Source organism: Bos taurus, chromosome 6, assembly GCF_002263795.3.
Source record: "Bos taurus isolate L1 Dominette 01449 registration number 42190680 breed Hereford chromosome 6, ARS-UCD2.0, whole genome shotgun sequence".
NCBI classification, from domain to species: domain Eukaryota; kingdom Metazoa; phylum Chordata; class Mammalia; order Artiodactyla; family Bovidae; genus Bos; species Bos taurus.
Window position 1 is genome coordinate 91647374 of NC_037333.1, and position 19202 is coordinate 91666575.

The 19202-nt window shown below is 44.1% G+C and overlaps 1 long non-coding RNA gene across 1 annotated transcript; it reads left to right on the forward strand.

The window, feature by feature from the left end:
• Positions 1-6562: 6562 nt before the first annotated feature.
• On the forward strand, positions 6563-8782 carry LOC132345530 (uncharacterized). Its single transcript, XR_009494926.1, has 2 exons — positions 6563-7028; positions 7301-8782. It is a non-coding gene; the product is annotated as an uncharacterized lncRNA (long non-coding RNA).
• The last annotated feature ends 10420 nt before the right edge of the window (positions 8783-19202 follow it).

A 19202-nucleotide genomic window follows, 5' to 3' on the forward strand; every position in this document is an offset into this window, starting at 1 on the left:
CCTTGAGTGTGGAGACTTTTTTTCTTACCTGACACGTGAGTTGAGCTTCAGCGCTTGTTTTAAACTGAGTATGGAAAAGTCCCAGCCGCCACTGCTGGCAGCTCACCACTTTACCCCTGCAACAAGCGGAACACCACACTCCTTCCCAGGAAGGCTTTGTGCACCACGGTCATCACAGCCTTCCCTAGTGCTGCTGGTCTTTATCCCTGGGGCAGAGACAAAGCTAAAGTCCACTGATGAGGCCAACGCTCCAACCTGTTGACAAGGAAACTGGAACTCAAGTCAATTCAAAACTGAGTTTCTGCTGTCCCGCTATGAGATTTGAGCTAAATCCAGCTTATTTAGTGAGATGCAGTAGCAGGCTGTCTTAATCATGCTTTTCACAAAAGTTTCTTCTCCTGAAATGTCAAACTCATCAACCACACTTATGAAAAATCCCCTCCCTAAACTCTGGAGATGGATTTTGCACTATTCTGCTTCAATAGCAACATCTGAGAGGACCCTCGTGAGCCCAAGCTGTAAGCCTGTTAAGATAGACTGAAGGATGGACGGGGGTGATGGGCCAGGGACCCGGCTGTGTCGTCAGCTGCTGGAGATGGCAACAGCCTGATGCACGCAGCAGGTGGTACATCCCTAGCTGTGCTTTCAAGTTGAATCCTCAGCTGGGGGCCTCCTGTGCTGATCTGGGCTACAAGTACGATAGCAGCCAGTCCTCGAGAACTGGGAGAGTAAAATTCATAGAATATCTTGGTACAGTTTAATTAGTGAAAAATTTCTGGTTAAGCACTTCAAAAATGTAGTTTTGGTCCCTGACACAGATGTATTTTGATGAACTTAGAATCAATAGGCCACCCACAGACTTCTTGTGAACCATCGCAAAACCACTGCTACATTCTTTGGGGGTTTTACACTGTCAGACTGCATTACAAGACTGTACCTTGCTTTCCCAGGAATGTTTTCAAAAGCTTCTCTCGCATCTCAAGGCTCCAGACTCCCAGGAAATTAGTAGAGCCGGGGACAGCATGCAACAGCCATACTGTGTGGTCATTTTGAAGTAAAAAACAGTGCCTTACTGACCTTTCATCAGAATTAGGCCAACACAGGAGCCTGAGAGCAACTCCAGCTGGTAGTTAACCAATCGGGGTGTCTCGCTGACACTTGGTGATGTCTTGAGGTCAAAGCAGGTTAAAGGTAACCAGCGAGTATCTCCAGCAGCTATTAGTGAAATTCCCCAGGGGATTCGGGGTTGGGGTTCCCAATTCCCATCACTTTTAAATTCCCAATTTCATTATTTATTATTTTTGGTTGTGCTAGGTCTTCACTGCTGGTGCAGGCTTTTCTCTAGTCGCAGCAATCTGCAGCATCCAGGCTTCTCACAGCGGTGAGAGGCCTTCTCTTGTTGTGGAGCACAGGTTCTAGGGCATGAGGGCTTCCGCAGTAGGAGCTCTAGGACTAGAGCACAGGCTCAGTAGCTGAGGTGCACAGGCCCGGCTGCACTGCGGCATGTGAGAGCCTCCTGGACCAATGATCAAACTTATGTCTCCCCCACTGGCAGGGGCCTATCATTGAGCCACCAGGGAAGTCCCCTGCACTCTTCTAAATTCTCCTTAAGCATTTGGGAACATTGTACACATTCCGTTTTTTTCATCACTTCTCTAACTGATACATGTCAAAGTAAGTGACCCCCAGAGAAGAACAGCAGGTGATGCTTTAGGGCACCCCAAGCACCCAAAAGTGCTGACACTCGAGGACGGTATCCCTTCTTTTGCTCCACTGAAATGTTGTTCTGTGATGTGAGAGGAGTGAGGAACCAAGTGGGACTATGAAATTAATTTGCAAGTGGATGTGCTATTTATAACAGGACTTGACCTCTGCTGTGATGAGAGGGAATCTCTAATACATGTTTCATGATTAACTTTAACTAGAAAATCAGCCTATTCTTCATCCCTTTCCTATTTCACATTCTTTCCCCACTATTAAAAAACAATCATCTATAGTAGAAGCCACATTTTCCCTCCAAAGAGTATCCTCAGCCAAAATCATGAGCACAGCAACCATGAGCAAGTTGTTGGTCAAGATCTCAGGACACAAATGACATCATCAGGAATGTTCGTTCAATCAATAATTGTCCCTGTGGATGCGATCCTTTCAGAGAGAGTAAATCTCATGAGAAGCAAGGATGGCCTTGCTGCTGGTAACTCAAGAAGCCTTCAAAGTTCCAAGAAAGGACAACACTGGGAGGCCTCCGACTTGCTGGGCCCTTGGAGGAGTGCCTGGGCTTGTTGCTACATGTCATCTGACTCAGCCTTTTCTCATGCTGTTTTGCTTCTTGTGGTGGCTGCTTAACCCCAAAGAATGCAGGGAGGGTCCGGAGTGAAAGTGTCTGGAGTTCCTCCCAGAGGCACTGTCGAAACCAAATATTTTTTTTTCTTTTGCTCCAGGGGATCATTTTAGGTTTTGTTTTGTGCAACTAGTTTTCAGACTTGAACATTAGCCAGTTTGGGTCAGCTCCCAAGAGTCTATTCAGGTGAGGAATGAGGGCTTAACCGAGGTTCTTTGGGGCATATAAAGCAGAAACCAGCCTGGGACATCCCAGTTTTCCTATTACTCTATTATTACTATCTGATCCAGAGTCACTTCTGAGTTTAAAAGGTAGATCACAGTCATTCCTAATATGATTTCTACCTTATTTGGGATCTTCCCTGGTGGCTCAGTGGTGAGGAATCTGCCTGCAATGCAGGAGATGCAGGTTCGATCCTTGGGTCGGAAAGATTCCCTGAGGGAGGGCGTGACAACCCATTCGAGTATTCTTGCCTGGAGAATCCCATGGACAGAGGAACCTGGCAGGCTACAGTCTATGGGGTCTCAAAGAGTCAGACATGACTGAAGCGACTTAGCACACATACAGCTTATTCCGGCATGTTTTATTAAGATATTGGGCTTTTTTTCTGGAGACCTTAAAAAATGCTGGCTTTTTATTCTTCACTCAAGTGTTAGTCACTCAGTTCAGTTCAGTCGCTCAGTCGTGTCCAACTCTTTGCGACCCAATGAACCGCAGCACACCAGGCCTCCCTGTCCATCACCAACTCCTGAAGTTTACCCAAACTCCTGTCCATTGAGTCGGTGATGCTATCCAACCATCTCATCCTCCGTTGTCCGCTTCTCCTCCTGCCCTCAATCTTTCTCAGCATCAGGGTCTTTTCAAATGAGTCAGCTCTTTGCATCAGGTGGCCAAAGTATTGGAGTTTCAGCTTCAACATCAGTCCTTCCAGTGAACACCCAGGACTGATCTCCTTTAGGATGGACTGGTTGGATCTCCTTGCAGTCCAAGGGACTCTCAAGAGTCTTCTCCAACACCACATTCAGTCATGTCCAACTCTTTGTGACCCCATGGACTATAGCTTGCCAGGCTCCTCTGTCCATGGAATTCTCCAGGCAAGAATACTGGAGTGGGTTGCCATGCCCTTCTCCAGGGGATCTTCCTGACCCAGGGATCGAACCTGGGTTACCTGAGTTACAGGCAGATTCTTTACCATCTGAGCCACCAGGGAAGCTTTTTATTCTTAACATGATTCCAAACTTTTCCCTTTAATTTTCCATGATATTATTGGCTTTATTCTGTTGGATTGGAATTATTTTCCTTTCTTGAAACAAAATGAGTTTTATTCACCTTACTGCTGGGAGGAAAAAGGAAGAACTTTAGCCATAAATAACTTCTCCATCTCCAGCAAGACATGGCCAGGCAAATCAAACATGAGGGGGCCTTTCTACACAGAAACAGGTTATTGGGGACAGGGTATTCATTACTGCCTGAACTCTGGGACGAAGCATAGAATAAAATGATAAAGGCCATTTTAGTATCAGGGACACATGAACAGTGTTTCAGTTTATTCTTATTTCTAAATTAAACTCCACTTTTCTTAAGGGAGCTCATTCAGGCACTAACTCAGTCATGGTTTCTCAAAGTACAGTCAGCATCTTCATCAGAATAAGGGGTACTTGATAAAAAGGCCAGTTACTGGGACACAACCAAGTAGCTGGGAACCTGCACGTGAACAAGTTCCCCAGTTTATTCTAAGGTATTCTCACATCCAAGAGCCTCTTACACCTGTCATTTAGGATCACAATTAGACTAGCATAAATACATGTCATAAAAATCCCAGAAGTTCAAAGCCCTGTCACATTTACTCTCATGAATTACATCATTATGCGTTAATATTGTCCCTGTGATTATATCATCCCCAGGATTGTGATGTAGGGTTTTTTCCCCCTATGCACTCTCCCCTCAATTTGTTTCCTAAGAGCTTACCAAGAGGCTCAGTGGTAAAGAATCCGCCTGCCAATGCAGGAGATGCTGGTTTGATCCCAGGGTCAGGAAGGTCCCCTGGAGTAGGAAATGGCAACCCACTCCAGTATTCTTGCCAGGGAAATCCCATGCACAGAGGAGCTGGGTGGGCTACAGTCCATGGGGTCACAAAGAGTCGGACACGCCTAAGCACACACACACATGCAAGTTCTTATTCAGGCTCAAGTGCACTAATTATTTTTCCCCTGAAGGAATCAGCTTATCACACAATGTCACTAATCTGAAGTGCTGTCATGATGCCTGTGCGTGCATGCTCAGTCACTTCGGTCATGACTCTTTGCAGCAGTGGACGATAGCCTGCCAGGCTCCTCTGTCTATGGGATTTTCCAGGCAAGGATGCTGGAATGGGTTGCCATGCCCTCCTCCAGGGGATCATCCTGACCCAAGGATTGAACCCAGGCCTCCTGCATTGCAGGCAGATTGTACCATCTGAGCCATTGTCCCAAGCACATACATGATACCTGTACTAACCTGAAATCATGACTGCCATCCCACCGGGGACCACACCCAGATCTCTATTGCTTTACCACTAGTTTCATACTATCTATGAGTTAAAATTTCTCTTGACTTGAATCTGACAGTCAAGCTAATGAAACAAAACTATGTTCATTTCCTTTGAGAAGTAAAAGATGCCATCACCCGATTTCAAAAGCAAAATCGAAAGTAGGTAAGAAAAATTTGTGAATGAAGAAACCAGTTCCCTTATCCCTTACGTCATTCTAAAAATTATTCTCAAATCTTCTGTGTGTAGAAAAGTAGCTGCATTTCTTTCTAAAACCTCAGTATTGCTATTGCTTTACCCATGGAAGTTTAAGAAATTACTGCATTCTGATAAACAAGTGTCTATTGAATATAACAAAATTCTGTAAAATACCTTTGAGCTATGGAGGAGTAACCAAGGAAAGATAAACTTGGAAAGCCCCGCCACCTCCCTCACAAAGGCTGGGATTCAGAGCTCCTTGGAGAACTCAGTCCACTGACACCAGAGAAGTTTGCTGGTTTTCCCAGAACAGAGGTCAGTTTGCAGTCCCTGGGCAGGCAGGAGGCAACCCACAGCATAGCTTTGCACAGGGAGTGGGGGTCTACAGAGGGGGGTGCCCGCTCAGTGGCCTGTGAGTCAGGTTATCTGCACAGGGTCTGGGGGTGGGTGCTGGCAGAATGCCTCTGGGACATGGATGCAAGCAGAAATCCTTCAGGGTGTGTAGTTTCTAGACCACAGAGCTGAGACTGAGGCGACCCATGGATGGAGCCGAACTCCATCAAATGTCCTCACACCCTCGCCACGCCTGCACCAGGCAGCAGCCCAGACATCAGGGTAGTCCTCGCCTGCCCTCTAGCGCCCTCTACTGAGAAAGCCCAGCATCACACTCACTGTGAAGGTGATTAAAGTGACCGCCCACTGACGCAGAGCAAAGGGTGACTGTGAAGCTAAGAGGCGATAAACTGATAACTGGTAACTGGTACAGATTTATTCTTCTAGATCATTGCCCTAACATTATCTTCTGGTATCATATAGAATTGTGTAGTTGTTGTTTCTGTAAGAACTATTCTTCTGATGATAAAAAAACATCAATGGACAATTCCTATCTTTTGAAGAAGGTATCAAAAGGAAAGCAGTTTCTCACTTTACTTTAAATGTGTGGCACACATTCGTATTCCTCAAAACACCTAAAGTGATAGAATGAGGCCTGTTTAAGAGCATGTGGAAGTTCTGTCATGAAGAACGCACTGTGGATCAAGTTTAGAAGATCTCTAAAATCCTCGCATTGCACGGAGACTGTGCTGTGCACGTATTGGTTCCTGGAGAACTAGTTTACGTTTGGGGCACCTCCCCAGCGGCTCAGCTGGTAAAGAACCCATGTGCCAATGCAGAAGACACGAGACGTGGGTTCGCTCCCGGGGTCGGAAGATCCCCTGGAGGAGGAAATGGCAACTCACTCCAGTATTCTTGGCTGGAGAATCCCATGGACAGAGGAGCCCGGCGGGCTACAGTCCACGGGGTCATAAAGAGTCAGACATGACTGAACATGCTCGCGCAGAAGTTCTGTGCCTGCTGCCTCTGCACACCTCTGTGAGTCTGTCCATCTCCAGATATGTCTCCACATGGATACCTTTCTTTCTCTGTATTTGTCTACCTCACTCTACAGTCGTCATCTCTCTGCTCTTTCATTTCCCAAATGAGTCCAATTTTCTTTTTTGGGGGGGGTGGGGGGAGGGGCGGCGGGTAACTTAGGATAGTGTGAATGAGTAAAGAGCTAGAAGGGAAGATGACCTGAGTGTAAAGTTAAGGATGAGTTTCTTTTTTCCAGTTTAGGAAAAAATTTTCACTGCATTCAAGCGCATACAAAAAGAGAGAGACAGGTACAGGATGACTTTCCAAATTTGTAATATGTATAAGAGTGAGTGAGAGCTGTTTCCCTTCTCTAATGAGAACAGAATATAGGAATTTGCTTTATTTTTCAGGCACTGAGGGGATAGGAAGGAACAACCCAACAAAGAGGACTCATAGGCACTGAACTGAGAACTTAAGAACATTAATCTTCTTCCCTGACAATTAAAAAAATAAAATATAGGTCTACCTGGTATGATATGATTTGGAAGCAGTTTATTAAAAGGCAAGAAGATGGTCTGACATCCCTTCCAAGGTTAGGATTCTGTGCAGGTAGGTGGGCAGAAGGTAAATTTCAGCTTAGGATGTAAATAGACATTTCCCAAATTTACTCAAAAAGCGTAATGATGACTTCAATAATCAACTCAGTTTATTAGGTTGGTGCAAAAGTAACTGCGGTTTTGCATTGTTGAAATTTGCCATTTGATATTGGAATATATTCTTAAGTGTGATTATGTTATACATCATTTTAATGTATATTTCTCACTCTACATTTTTTTTTATTAATGACTTACTACTTGCTGTTTATTTTATATATATTTTAGACTATGGAAATGTATGGATGTGAGAGTACTCATGTACAGATGTGAGAGCTGGACCATAAAGAAGGTTGAGATCTGAAGAACTGATGCTTTCGAACTGTGGTGTTGAGAAGACTCTTGAGAGACCCTCAGACTACAAGGATATCAAATCAGTCAATCCTAAAGGAAAAACCTTGAATAATCATTGGAAGCACTGATGCTGAAGCTCCATTACTCTGGCCACCTGATGCAAAGAGCTGAGTCACTGGAAAAGACCTCGATGCTGGGAAAGATTGAGGGCAGGAGAAGTGAGTGACAGAGGATGAGATGGTTGGATAGCATCACCAACTCAATGGACATGAGTTTGAGCAAACTCCAGGAGATGGTGAAAGACAGGGAAGCCTGGCGTGCTGCAGTGCATGGGGTCATAAAGAATCGGACACAAGTGAGCGACTGAACAACAACAATGGAAATGTTGGACAAAAAGCAAATTCAAGCCATTTTCTTATTTGAGTTCAAAATGGGTCTTAAAGCAGTGGAAACCACTTGCAACATCACCAAAGCATTTGGCCCAGGAACTGCTAACAAATGTACAGTGCAGTAAGAAGTTTTGCAGAGGAGACGAGAGCCTTGAAAATGAGGAGCACAGTGGCTGGCCATCTGAAGTTGACAATGACCAACTGAGAGCCATCATCAAAGCTGATCCTCTTACGACTATAAGAGAAGTTGCCCAAGAACTCAATGTCAACCATTCTATGGTTGTTCGGTATTTGAAGCAAATGGGAAAGGTGAAAAAGCTTGATAAGTGGGTGCCTCATGAGCTGACTGTAAATCAAAAAAATTGTTATTTTTCAGTGTCATCTTCTCTTATTCTATGCAACAACAAGGAACCATTTCTCAATCAGATTGTGACGTGTGACAAAAAGTGGATTTTATACCACAGCCGGTGATGACCAGCTCAGTGATTGCACTGAGAAAGAGCCCCAAAGCCCTTCCCAAAGCCAAACTTGCACCAAAAAATGGTCATGGTCACTGTTTGGTGGTCTGCTGCCAGTCTGATCCACTACAGCTTTCTGAATCCCAGTGAAACCATTACATCTGAGAAGTATGCTCAGCAAAGTGATGAGATGCACCAAAAACTACATCTTCAGCCAGCATCGGTCAATAGAAAGGGTCCGATTATCCTCCATGACAACGCCTGACCGCACATCACACAACCAACGCTTCAAAAGTTGAACGAATTGGGCTACGAAGTTTTGCCTCATCAGCCATATTCACCTGACCTCTTGCCAACCAACCATCACTTCTTCAAGCATCTTGACAACTTTTTGCAGGGAAAACACTTCTACAACCAGCAGGAAGCAGAAAATGCTTTCCAAGAGTTCATCAAATCCCAAAGCACAGAATTTTATGCTACAAGAATAAACCAACTTATTTCTCATTGGCAAAAAATGTGTTGATTGTAATGGTTCCTATTTTGCTTAATAAAGATGTGTTTGAGCCTAAGTATAATGATTTAAAATTCAGTCTGAAACCACAATTACATTTACACCAACATAATAATGCTACATCACTAGACATGTTTTGATATTATTGTTTAATACTCTGAGGAAACTTTCCTCAAATTAAGGAATAATGACTTTAATCCATGTTTGAAACCCTGAATAGAAATGTATTCTTTACCGTAAGGATGCAGATCCTTCACATCTTCCATTTACAAATCTTACCAAAGACTTCTTGGTTTTTGAACAGTAAAACTTGAAGGTGATATATTAACAGGGTTGAACAACAAATTGTAAGGCCATCTTGCAAATGTCAGTTAAAAGCTAACTAAAGAATAATGTGCTTAGGAATAAGTAAGGAAATAATTTCAAGATGCGGTTAAATAATGTGCCTCCCCAGGTAGCTAAGAGAAAAGCATCTTTGAGAAGTACAGCAGGAAGTGTGCATGTGTGCCATTATTCTGGATACGTGCTTTGGCATGGCTGAGAAGGTCTATAATGTGCCTACCAACAAAGGCAGAACCACAGCTCTTCAGATCGAATTGATCAGAAATCAGCGGGAGGGGAACTTCCCTGGTGGCCCAGTGGCTAAGACTCCCCGCTCCCAAGGCAGGGGGCCCAGGTTCGATCACTGGTCAGGGAAGTAGATCCCACATGCCGCAACTAAAGATCCTGCATGTTGCAGCGAAGATCCAAGATCCCCCACAACTAAGACCTGGCATGGCAAAATCAATACGTATTTTTAAAAAATCCTTGGGAGGTAGCTAACAAAAGGACTTCTGTCCATCATGCACAAATACAAATATGCATAACACATGAATACAAATCAGCAATAAAAAGATGACCCAGTTTAAAGAGCTTGGCAAAGGTTAGTTTGGGGGAGAATGGATACATGTATACATACGGCTGAGTCCCTTTGCTGTCTACCTGAAACTATCACAACATTGTTAATTGGCTATACCCCAATATCAAATTAAAAGTTTGGCAGTGTTTCCCTGGTGGCTCGGTGGTGAAGAATCTGCCTGCCAATGCAGGAGACACAGATTAGAGCCCTGGTCCAGGAGTATCCCACATGCCACAGAGCAACTAAGCCCATGCACCACAACTGTTGAGCCAGGACTCTAGAGAGCCCAGGAGCCACAACTACTGAAGCCCACATGCCCTAGAGCCTGTGCTCCACAACACAGAGGCCACCTCAGTGAGAAGCCCACACACTGCAACTAGAGAAAGCCTGAGTGCAGCAAAGAAGATCCAGAATAGCAAAAATAACTAAATAAAATAAATTTCCCAAAAAAGTGGCAAAAGAAGTAATGAGACATTTCACAAAAGAAGATATATGAATGACCAATAAGCACACAGAAAGGTGATGGACATCTACAAATTCTCAGTGAAACAGACATTTAAAACACAAGAGATTCCATTGCCCACTCACTAAAATGACTAAGATCAGGTTAGTGGGGGGGCAAGTGGAGTTCTTCCACATTCTTTTCCTACTTTAGAGAACTGTTTGGTAGTTCTTTACAAAAAAATTATATATATGCATTTACCCCATGATCTAGCAGTTCTACCTTTAGGTAGTTACTCTAGAGGAATTAAAGTGTATCTCCACAAAAAAGATGTTTGTAGCAGCTTGAATCACAATATCAAAAAACTGAAAACAATTCAAACCTCCATCAACAGGTACAGATAACCAAACTGTAGTATATTAATATGATAGAATATTACCAATCCATTTCTTAAAAAAAAAAAAAGAATATTGATACATGTAACCATGTGGATGAAAACATTATGTTAAGCAAAAGAAATTACACATATGATTCCATTCCTATCAAATTCAGGCAAAACTATCAAGAATGGGCACAACTAATCTGTAATGGTAGAAATGATAAAATGATTGCCTGGGGATGAACAGAAGTTGATGTATTCAAGCTGAACAAAAGAGAACCTTTAAGATGACAGATATATTCCGTATACTGCTTTGAGTTGTGGTTATACAGGTATATGGAATTGTCAAAATTCTTCCAACTAAACATCTAAGATCTATGCATAATACTGATTGTTAATTATACCTCAGTTTAAAAAAAAGTGATGAGGAAAAGTGAGAAATTATGGCAAATTAGTTATTTGATACTAATTAAATAGGTAACTGAGCTTCCTTGGTGGCTCAGTAGTAAAGAATCCTCCTGCCAATTCAGCAGATGTGGGTTCGATCCCTGGTCTGGAAAGATCCCCTGGAGGAGGAAATGGCAAACCACTCCAGTATTCTTGCCTGGGAAATCCCTTGGACAGGGGAGCCTGGCGGGCTATAGTCAGTCCGTGGGGTCACAAAGAGTCTGACACAACAGCAAATGACAACAAAATAGGTAACTGGTTTTTATCCTTCATACAATTATTGGAGATCATAATGATAGAAACTCCCAGGGATTATTTTTTATTATGGCTAGGATGTAGCTCAAGCTGCTATAACAAATAGATTTTTAAAAATAGAATCCAGTTCAAAACAGCAACGTAGGAATCTCCCTAATTTACCTCCTCCCTCTGAATCTACAGCTACGCATAGAACAATTCCCAAACTAGCCGAGCAACTCTTAGACACACACACATTGAAACAGGCTAGAGAGGTTGAAACACCGTCTCACCAAACTCCACCAGGGTGTAGTTGACAACAACTGGGGATGGGGGACTCCTAACTCCTAGCTTCTCCATGAAGAGTAAAGGATTTGTATTACACACCTTGTGCCCCAACTTTTAAGACTTCCACTTAAGAAATGGCCCCTCAAAGTACCTTCCTCTGAAAGCCAGCAGGGCTTCCTGTCCCTAAGACTCATAAGGCTACAGTGAAGGAAGAAGAGTGTTTAAAGCGCTTGCACAGACTCACTAGCTATCTGACCCAGGACACAGCACAGAGACAGCAGACAGAAAAGCCCCATCTTTCTGTGAAAGAGGCCTGTTTGCAGATCTTAAAAGCTGTAGCTTGAGGGTAAGGCTTCTAATCCAACATATGTGGGGGCCTACCGCAATCATCTCCAGAGACCAGTGGGAACCATTCCATGCTCTTCCTCTACCCTGCTCCAGGCTACCAGCGTCTCCATAGAAAGGATGTTGTACACACACCTGGCATCTTGGCTTTCATGGCAGCTGCCCAGAGGACACATCCCACGCTGGCTCTGGTGGCCAGCAGGATGTCTGTTCATGGGCTCAACAGGACGGTAGTAAACTAGAAACAGTTCTTAACAGCTATCACCCTCAGGCTCAGTGCAAAGGGAAGAGACAGAAATGCCCATCTCCTAGTCTTCCCTGAAAGAGGGACTTTACATACCTTAAAACAAGATGAAAAGACAGCCCTCAGAATGGGAGAAAATAATTGCAAACGAAAAAACTGACAAAGGATTAACCTCCAAAATATATAAGCAGCTCATACAGTGCAATATCAGAAAAACAAACAGCCCAATCAAAAAAATAAGCAGAAGATCTAAACAGACAATTCTCCAAAGACACATGGATGGCCAATAAACACATGAAAAGATGCTCAACATTACTAGTTACTAGAGAAATGCAAATCAGAACCACAGTGAGGTATCACCTCACATCAGTCAGAATGGCCATCATCAAAAAATCCACAAGCAAGAAATGCTGGAGAAGGTATGGAGAAAAGGGAACCCTCCTACACTACTGATGTGAGTGTAAACTGATACAGACATTATGGAGAACAGCATGGAGAGCCCTTAAAAACGAGGAATAAATCTACCATATGACCCAACCATCCCACCACTGGGCATACACTCTGAGAAAGCCACAGTTCTAAAAGACATACATACCCTGATGTTCACTGCAGCACTGTTTACAATAGCCAGGACATGGAAGCAACCTAGATGTCCATTTACAGATGAATGGATAAAAATGATACGGTATATATAAATATACACACACACACATACATATATAATGGAATAATCCTCAGTCATTTGAATCAGTTCTAGTGAGGTGGATGTGGAGAAGGCAGTGGCACCCCACTCCAGTACTCTTGCCTGGAAAATCCCATGGACGGAGGAGCCTGGTGGGCTGTAGTCCATGGGGTCGCTAAGAGTTGGACACGACTGAGTGACTTCACTTTCACTTTTCACTTTCATGCACTGGAGAAGGAAATGGTAACCCCCTCCAGTGTTCTTGCCTGGAGAATCCCAGGGACGGGGGAACCTCTTCGGCTGCCATCTGTGGGGTCGCACAGAGTCGGACATGACTGAAGCGACTTAGCAGCAGCAGCAGCAGAGGTGGATGAACCTAGAGCCTGTTACACAGAGTGAAGTCAGTCAGAAAGAGGAGAACAAATATCATATATTAAGGCATTTATACAGACTCGAGAAAAATGGTATTGACAAACCTATTTGCAGGGAAGGAATGGAGACGCAGATATAGAGAATGGACTTATGGACACAATGAGGGAGGGAGAGGATGGGACGAATGGAGAAAGCAGCATCGTGGCATATACACAAATCACGTGTAAAATGGATAACCGGTGAGAAGTTACCGTGTAACACAGACAGCCCAGCCTGACACTCTGTGATGTCCTAGAGGGGCGGGAGGGAGGCCCAGGAGGGAGGAGATATACATATTGTGACTGATTTGCGTTGTGGTATGGCAGAAACTAACGCAACTTGGTAAAGCAATCCTCTAATTAAAAACAGGATATAGGGATCTTACACATTCTCTTTTACTTTTTTTTATCAGAAGAAACCATATGTCATTTCTAAAAATGTGGAGTCTAGGAAACACAGTCTTCTGTGTGACCAGAATAAAATAAGAACTGTAGAATGTCAAACCAAAATCTTTAATGAGGTAGATTAATGGATTTAGAAAAACAGATGAATGGACAGAGTATGATAAAGCAAGTATATGTTAATATTAATGGTAAAATCTAGTTGATGAGTAAGGGATCATTATAAAAGTCTTTCAACTTTGCTGTGTGTTTGGAAAACCTCTATAATAAATGTTTGGGGCAAACTCAGTGAATATACTCTTAAGACCGGTGCATTTTATTGTATTCAAATTTTACATCAAAAGAAAAAATAAATACTGAATTCTGGTTGATAATAGGTATGTTGAAGGATATAGGGGATGTCTGCAATTTTCTTTGAAACTGTCAAAAACTAAAATAGACAAATGAATGGGTGGAGAGAGATAGCATGGATAGATTAGTAATTAAACAAAAAGAGTAAAATGTTAGTGGTAGAATCTGCGTCTATGTCTGTTCATTGTAAAATTCTTTTTGTTTTATGTTTAAAGTGTTTTGAAATAAATTGTCATGGGGCAGGGTAGGGGGAACTCAGTGAGGGCAAAGGTCCTGTATTACTAAAACTTAATTTAAAAATGGATACTGGAGACAGTTAACAGCATTCCTCAGTGGTTAATGTTTACTTGCTAACTGAGGTGGCCTAGTCCCTTCCATCCCACCTTTCCTGGGAATTATATTCCACTCTTAGAGAGTCACTCCTTTGACTTAAATTTGACCTTATTGAAATTCAAATAGCTTGATTGTTCCTTTTTGTCTCCTTTGGCTTTGTTTCCTTCACTCCCCCTACCCCTAAGTCATGTCCAACTCTTTGCAACCCCATGGACTGTACCCACCAGACTCCTCTGTCCATGGAATTCTCTAGGCTAGAATAGTGGAGTGGGTAGCCATTCCCTTTTCCAGGAGATCTTCCTGAGCCAGGGATTGAACTCAGGTCCCCCATATTGCGGCAGATTCTTTACCATCTGAGCCACCAGGGAAGCCCCCCATCCCTAAAGCTCAGTGTTATTCTGTTTTTCCTAAATGATTGAATTTATTCCATGACACTCACTACCAACATGTAGTTGGCTCCCAAGCCCAGCACCGACCGCAGTCTTAAAGCTCCATCTGCACTTGCCCAGCTGATTCACATTTAGATACTGAGCTTATACCACTGGCCCCTCAAAGCAAGGCTTTTCAAACCAAAACTATCTTCCTTTCTAAACCCATTTCACTTCCTGTCTCTGTTTCTATTATTAACACTGCCTTTCTTCCCAGGGCACAGATTTACCTCATTCACTCATTCATTCATTTATTCAGCAAATAGTTTTTTTAAAGTTGACTTTGAAATGCTTTTGCTAGGTGTTGAACAAGACAGACATGATCCCTGCTCTTATGAGACTTGTAGTTTATTACCGTCTAGTTAGTTATCCCTTCTCTCGTCTTCCAAGTTTAGTGAATAGATGAGTAATATTCATTTTTATCTTGATGACTTCTAGGCCCACTCCCTTCCCCCAGCATCACCCTGAGCTATGCCAAGGTTCCAGGGAACTTAAGCAAAGGCCCCAGAGGGAGGGGAGAACACCATCAATTAACTGTTACCCAAGATACCACTGGGACTCCATGCATCAGTTCTGTTTGCAGGGCCCCTTCCGGACCAGTGCTTGATGCGCACACGCCCTGCTTAGGATATTCAGTTCTTTCCTGAGGCCCCTGTTCCCAGTTTATACATCCCAGTTTATCTGGGCCAGGCCAGTTTTGATTCATGCTTATTGTGAAACTGAAAGTTTGCTCAATCGTGTCTGACTCTTTGCGAGCCCATGGATGGTAGCCCACCAGGCTCCTCTGTCCATGGGATTCTGCAGCCAAGAATACTGGAGTGGGTGGCTTCTCCCTTCTCAAGGGGACCTTCCCAACCCAAGGATCAAACCTGGGTCTTCTGCATTGCAGGCAGATTCTTTACAGCCTGAGCCACCAGGGAGGCCTTATGCTTACCGCCCTGGTATAATTATCGATAGTACCCTCATCACTGTCAAATGTGTCCTAATCTGATCAATAAATTAGAAGCAGGTGGTTACTTTCTCCTAAACCAATCATTTCTAATCTGAGCACTTAACTACTTAGCATGAACCAGCAGGCCAGCAGAGCCACTTTGTTTCTTGAATCTCTTTCTATTAATAATCCGAGGGATTAGGAAGTAATGCTCCTTCTCTGCTCTTTTAGGGGTGAATTTCTGTTCTAGGGCATTTCCTTCTCCTAAGAGTCTGGACTTTTTGACATAAAAGCCAAAACAAGGAACTTCCTGGTGGTCCAGTGGTTACAAATCTGCCTGCCAATGCTGAGGGGCACGGGTTCGATCCCTGGTCTGGGAACTAAGATCCTACATGCCGTGGAGGAACTAAGCCCAAGCCACAACTGCAGAAGCCTGTGAGCCTTGAGCCCATGCTCCACAGTCCACAACAAGAGAAGCCCCTGCAATGAGAAACCTGAACACCGCAACTAGAGAGTAGCCCCCAGCTCGCCACAATTAGAGAAGGCAGCAATGAAGACCCAGCACAACCAAAAATAAATTAAAAAAAAAAAATTTAAAGCCAAAAAGAGCTACAGCCTCCTCCTACTTTTTGCATTCAGCCATATCCACTGCTTGGGACGGGGGCAGGCAGGACGGGAGAGCATAGAGAAAGGTAAAAAACCTGACTTCTGATCTCAAAATATCTTAGCGTTAGAACTCAGTTTTTTGTGTGTATGTGCTTTATCTCCTCTGGGCTTCCCTGGTGGCTCAGATGGTAAAGAATCTGCCTGTAATACAGGAGACCGGGATTCGATCCCTGGGTTGGGAATATCCCCTGGAGAAGGGAATGGCTACCGACTCCAGTATTTTTGCTTGGGAAATCCCATGGACACAGGAGTCTGGCAGGCTACAGTCCATGGGGTCACAAAGAGTCTGACACATCTGAGTGATTAACACTTTATCTTCTCTAATGACTAAAAGCTCGTTGGAGACAAAGATCTGTTTTCTTTCTTTCCTTACCAGTATTTCTTCTTCCCCTTTCCCATATAGTTATCAAGGCCTTGAAATTTTTCGAACAATCAACAAAAAATAAAGGATTTTGCAGTGAGAACAATATGCTCCCTGCCTGGATTCTACTACTAACATTTTACTCTTCTTGTTTTATCACTAATCTACCCATTCCTTCTATCCACCTATCTATGCTGCAGGGTAGACTCATTAAATGCTTGTTGAAAATTAAATGCTATTAGCTATTTGCACCTTGCTGCCAAGTCGCTTCAGTCGTGTCCGACTCTGTGCGACTCCATGGACTGCAACCTACCAGGCTCCTCGGTCCATGGGATTCTCCAGGCAAGAACACTGGAGTGGGTTGCCATTTCCTTCTCCAATTTGCACCTTAGTATGAATGAATTGAGGAGGGCATGGCAACCCACTCCAGTATTCTTGCCTGAAGAATCCCATGAACAGAAGAGCCTAGCGGGCTACAATTCATAGAGTAGAAAAGGGTCAGACATGACTGAAGAGACTTAGCACACACACATGCACTAACGAGTTACAGTTCTGTTTTCACGTACAGTTCAGTTCAGGCACTCAGTCATGTCCGACTCTTTCCGACCCCATGGACTGCAGCATGCCAGCTTCCCTATCCATCAGCAACTCCCAGAGCTTGCTCAAACTCATGTCCATAGAGTCGGCGATGCCACCCAACCATCTCATCCTCTGTCATCCCCTTCTACAGATCTAGACAAAGAAAACAGTTCAGTATCTAGGAGATTAGAAAAGTCTACTGGGGAAATGTAAATAACTCAGAGTGGGCAAAAACAAACTCCTTTCAGTTCTTATTTGTCCAGCTGAATTTGGCCTCACCTCTTTGTTTCACCCAGAATATCATTCTATACAAAGATACTAGAACTTAGTTTTGCCCTTTTTATTCACTATACTATAAACTAGAGTCCCTGAGACAGGACATTCTTGGTGATCCAGTGGTTAAGGATCCTATTTCCAACGCAGGGGATGCCTATTCGATCCCTGGTGGGGGAACAAAGATCTCATATGCCTTGGAGCAACTAAGCCCACGCGCTACAACTAGAGAGAAGCCCAGGAAACTAAACCCCGATGCAGCCAAAAATAAAATAAATAAATATATATTTTTAAAAGGTACCTGAGCCACCTGCTCCAGAATTCAGTAAGACAGGCAATTGGCCCAACTCTCCTGGAACCAGGAATCCAAAACAGAAGGGAGACTTTTAGGGGTCCTACTCTCAACTGCTGGAAGAGCAGAAATGTGAGCATAAAAGCAAAGATCCTTCATCCTAAGAAAAACTCAAGCACTCCCCAATCTCTGAAGGCTTTCCACTCTCCCTGGTAAATCAATTTCTCATTTCAAAATTTATTTCTCATCTAGACTTAAAGCACAGGTTTTGTAGCCAGACAGCCTATATACAAACCCATGTTCACTATGTGCCCTTGTGCAAGCTACTCCATCACTCCAAGCCTTAGTTTGATCGTCTGTAAAATGGGGCTAATATGCAATTATGCTGAGGGTCAGATGACTTCATATATATGTGAATATATATATATATATATATATGAACATATATATATAAGGTATGCTGCTAAGTCACTTCAGTCGTGTCTGACTCTGTGTGACACCATAGATAGCAGCCCACCAGGCTCCCCCGTCCCTGGGATTCTCCAGGCAAGAACACTGGAGTGGGTTGCCATTTCCTTCTCCAGTGCATGAAAGTGAAAAGTGAAAGTGAAGTCGCTCAGTCGTGTCCGACTGTTCGCCCCCATGGACTACAGCCTACCAGGCTCCTCCATCCATGGGATTTTCCAGGCAAGAGTACTGGAGTGGGGTGCCATTGCCTTCTCCGATATAAGGTATATACACACACTAATATATACACACTATACATATATACTGTACATACGTACATAATATATTTCATAGGCATTTAAGTCAGTGGACGCTCCCATTCTAGTTCCCAGCAGTTATTCTAGATGGCAGTAAGACAGCAGTGAGAAAAACACAGTTGTCCCCCTGCCCTCCTCCAGGTGCTTGGCCTTCCTAGATAATCATCTTTAAATAAATAACCGTGGCAACACTGACTTACACTCCTGTGCGCCGACCCCCCTCGGTGAATAGGTCTAGAAGGTCTACACTAGCACCCCCGCTCCTGGGATAATTCTCTTCCCACCGCCTATCTCCTCCCAGGCCTGCGGGCCTCGGGATGCCTGGGAGATCCCACGTTCCTTACCTTTGGATCCTCCTGCCCTAGCGCGGCGCTGGCAGCGGCAGCCCCCGGGCCCTTGGGATAGTCTCCGTGACCGTGACCGCAGGAGCGAGACTCTGGTGGCGGCACTGACCGGGGAGGGAGGCGACACTGCCCTTCCCTCCGCAGGTCGCAGTCTCCTCCAGTAACCAGTGGTCTTCTCCAGTAGCCCGTGGTCTGCTCCCACCGGGAACCCCTTCCCCTATCTCCTCGGCTACTCTAGGGCATCCGAAGATGAAAAGCCGCTATCAAGGTCCCCAACCTCGTTTTCTTCTTCTAACTATCCCGCATTTCCTCTGGGCTGCTTGGACGCGGTCGCCAGCGCCGGCTCCATCTAAACCCCTCTGTGATAACCCACCCCAGGTTGGGC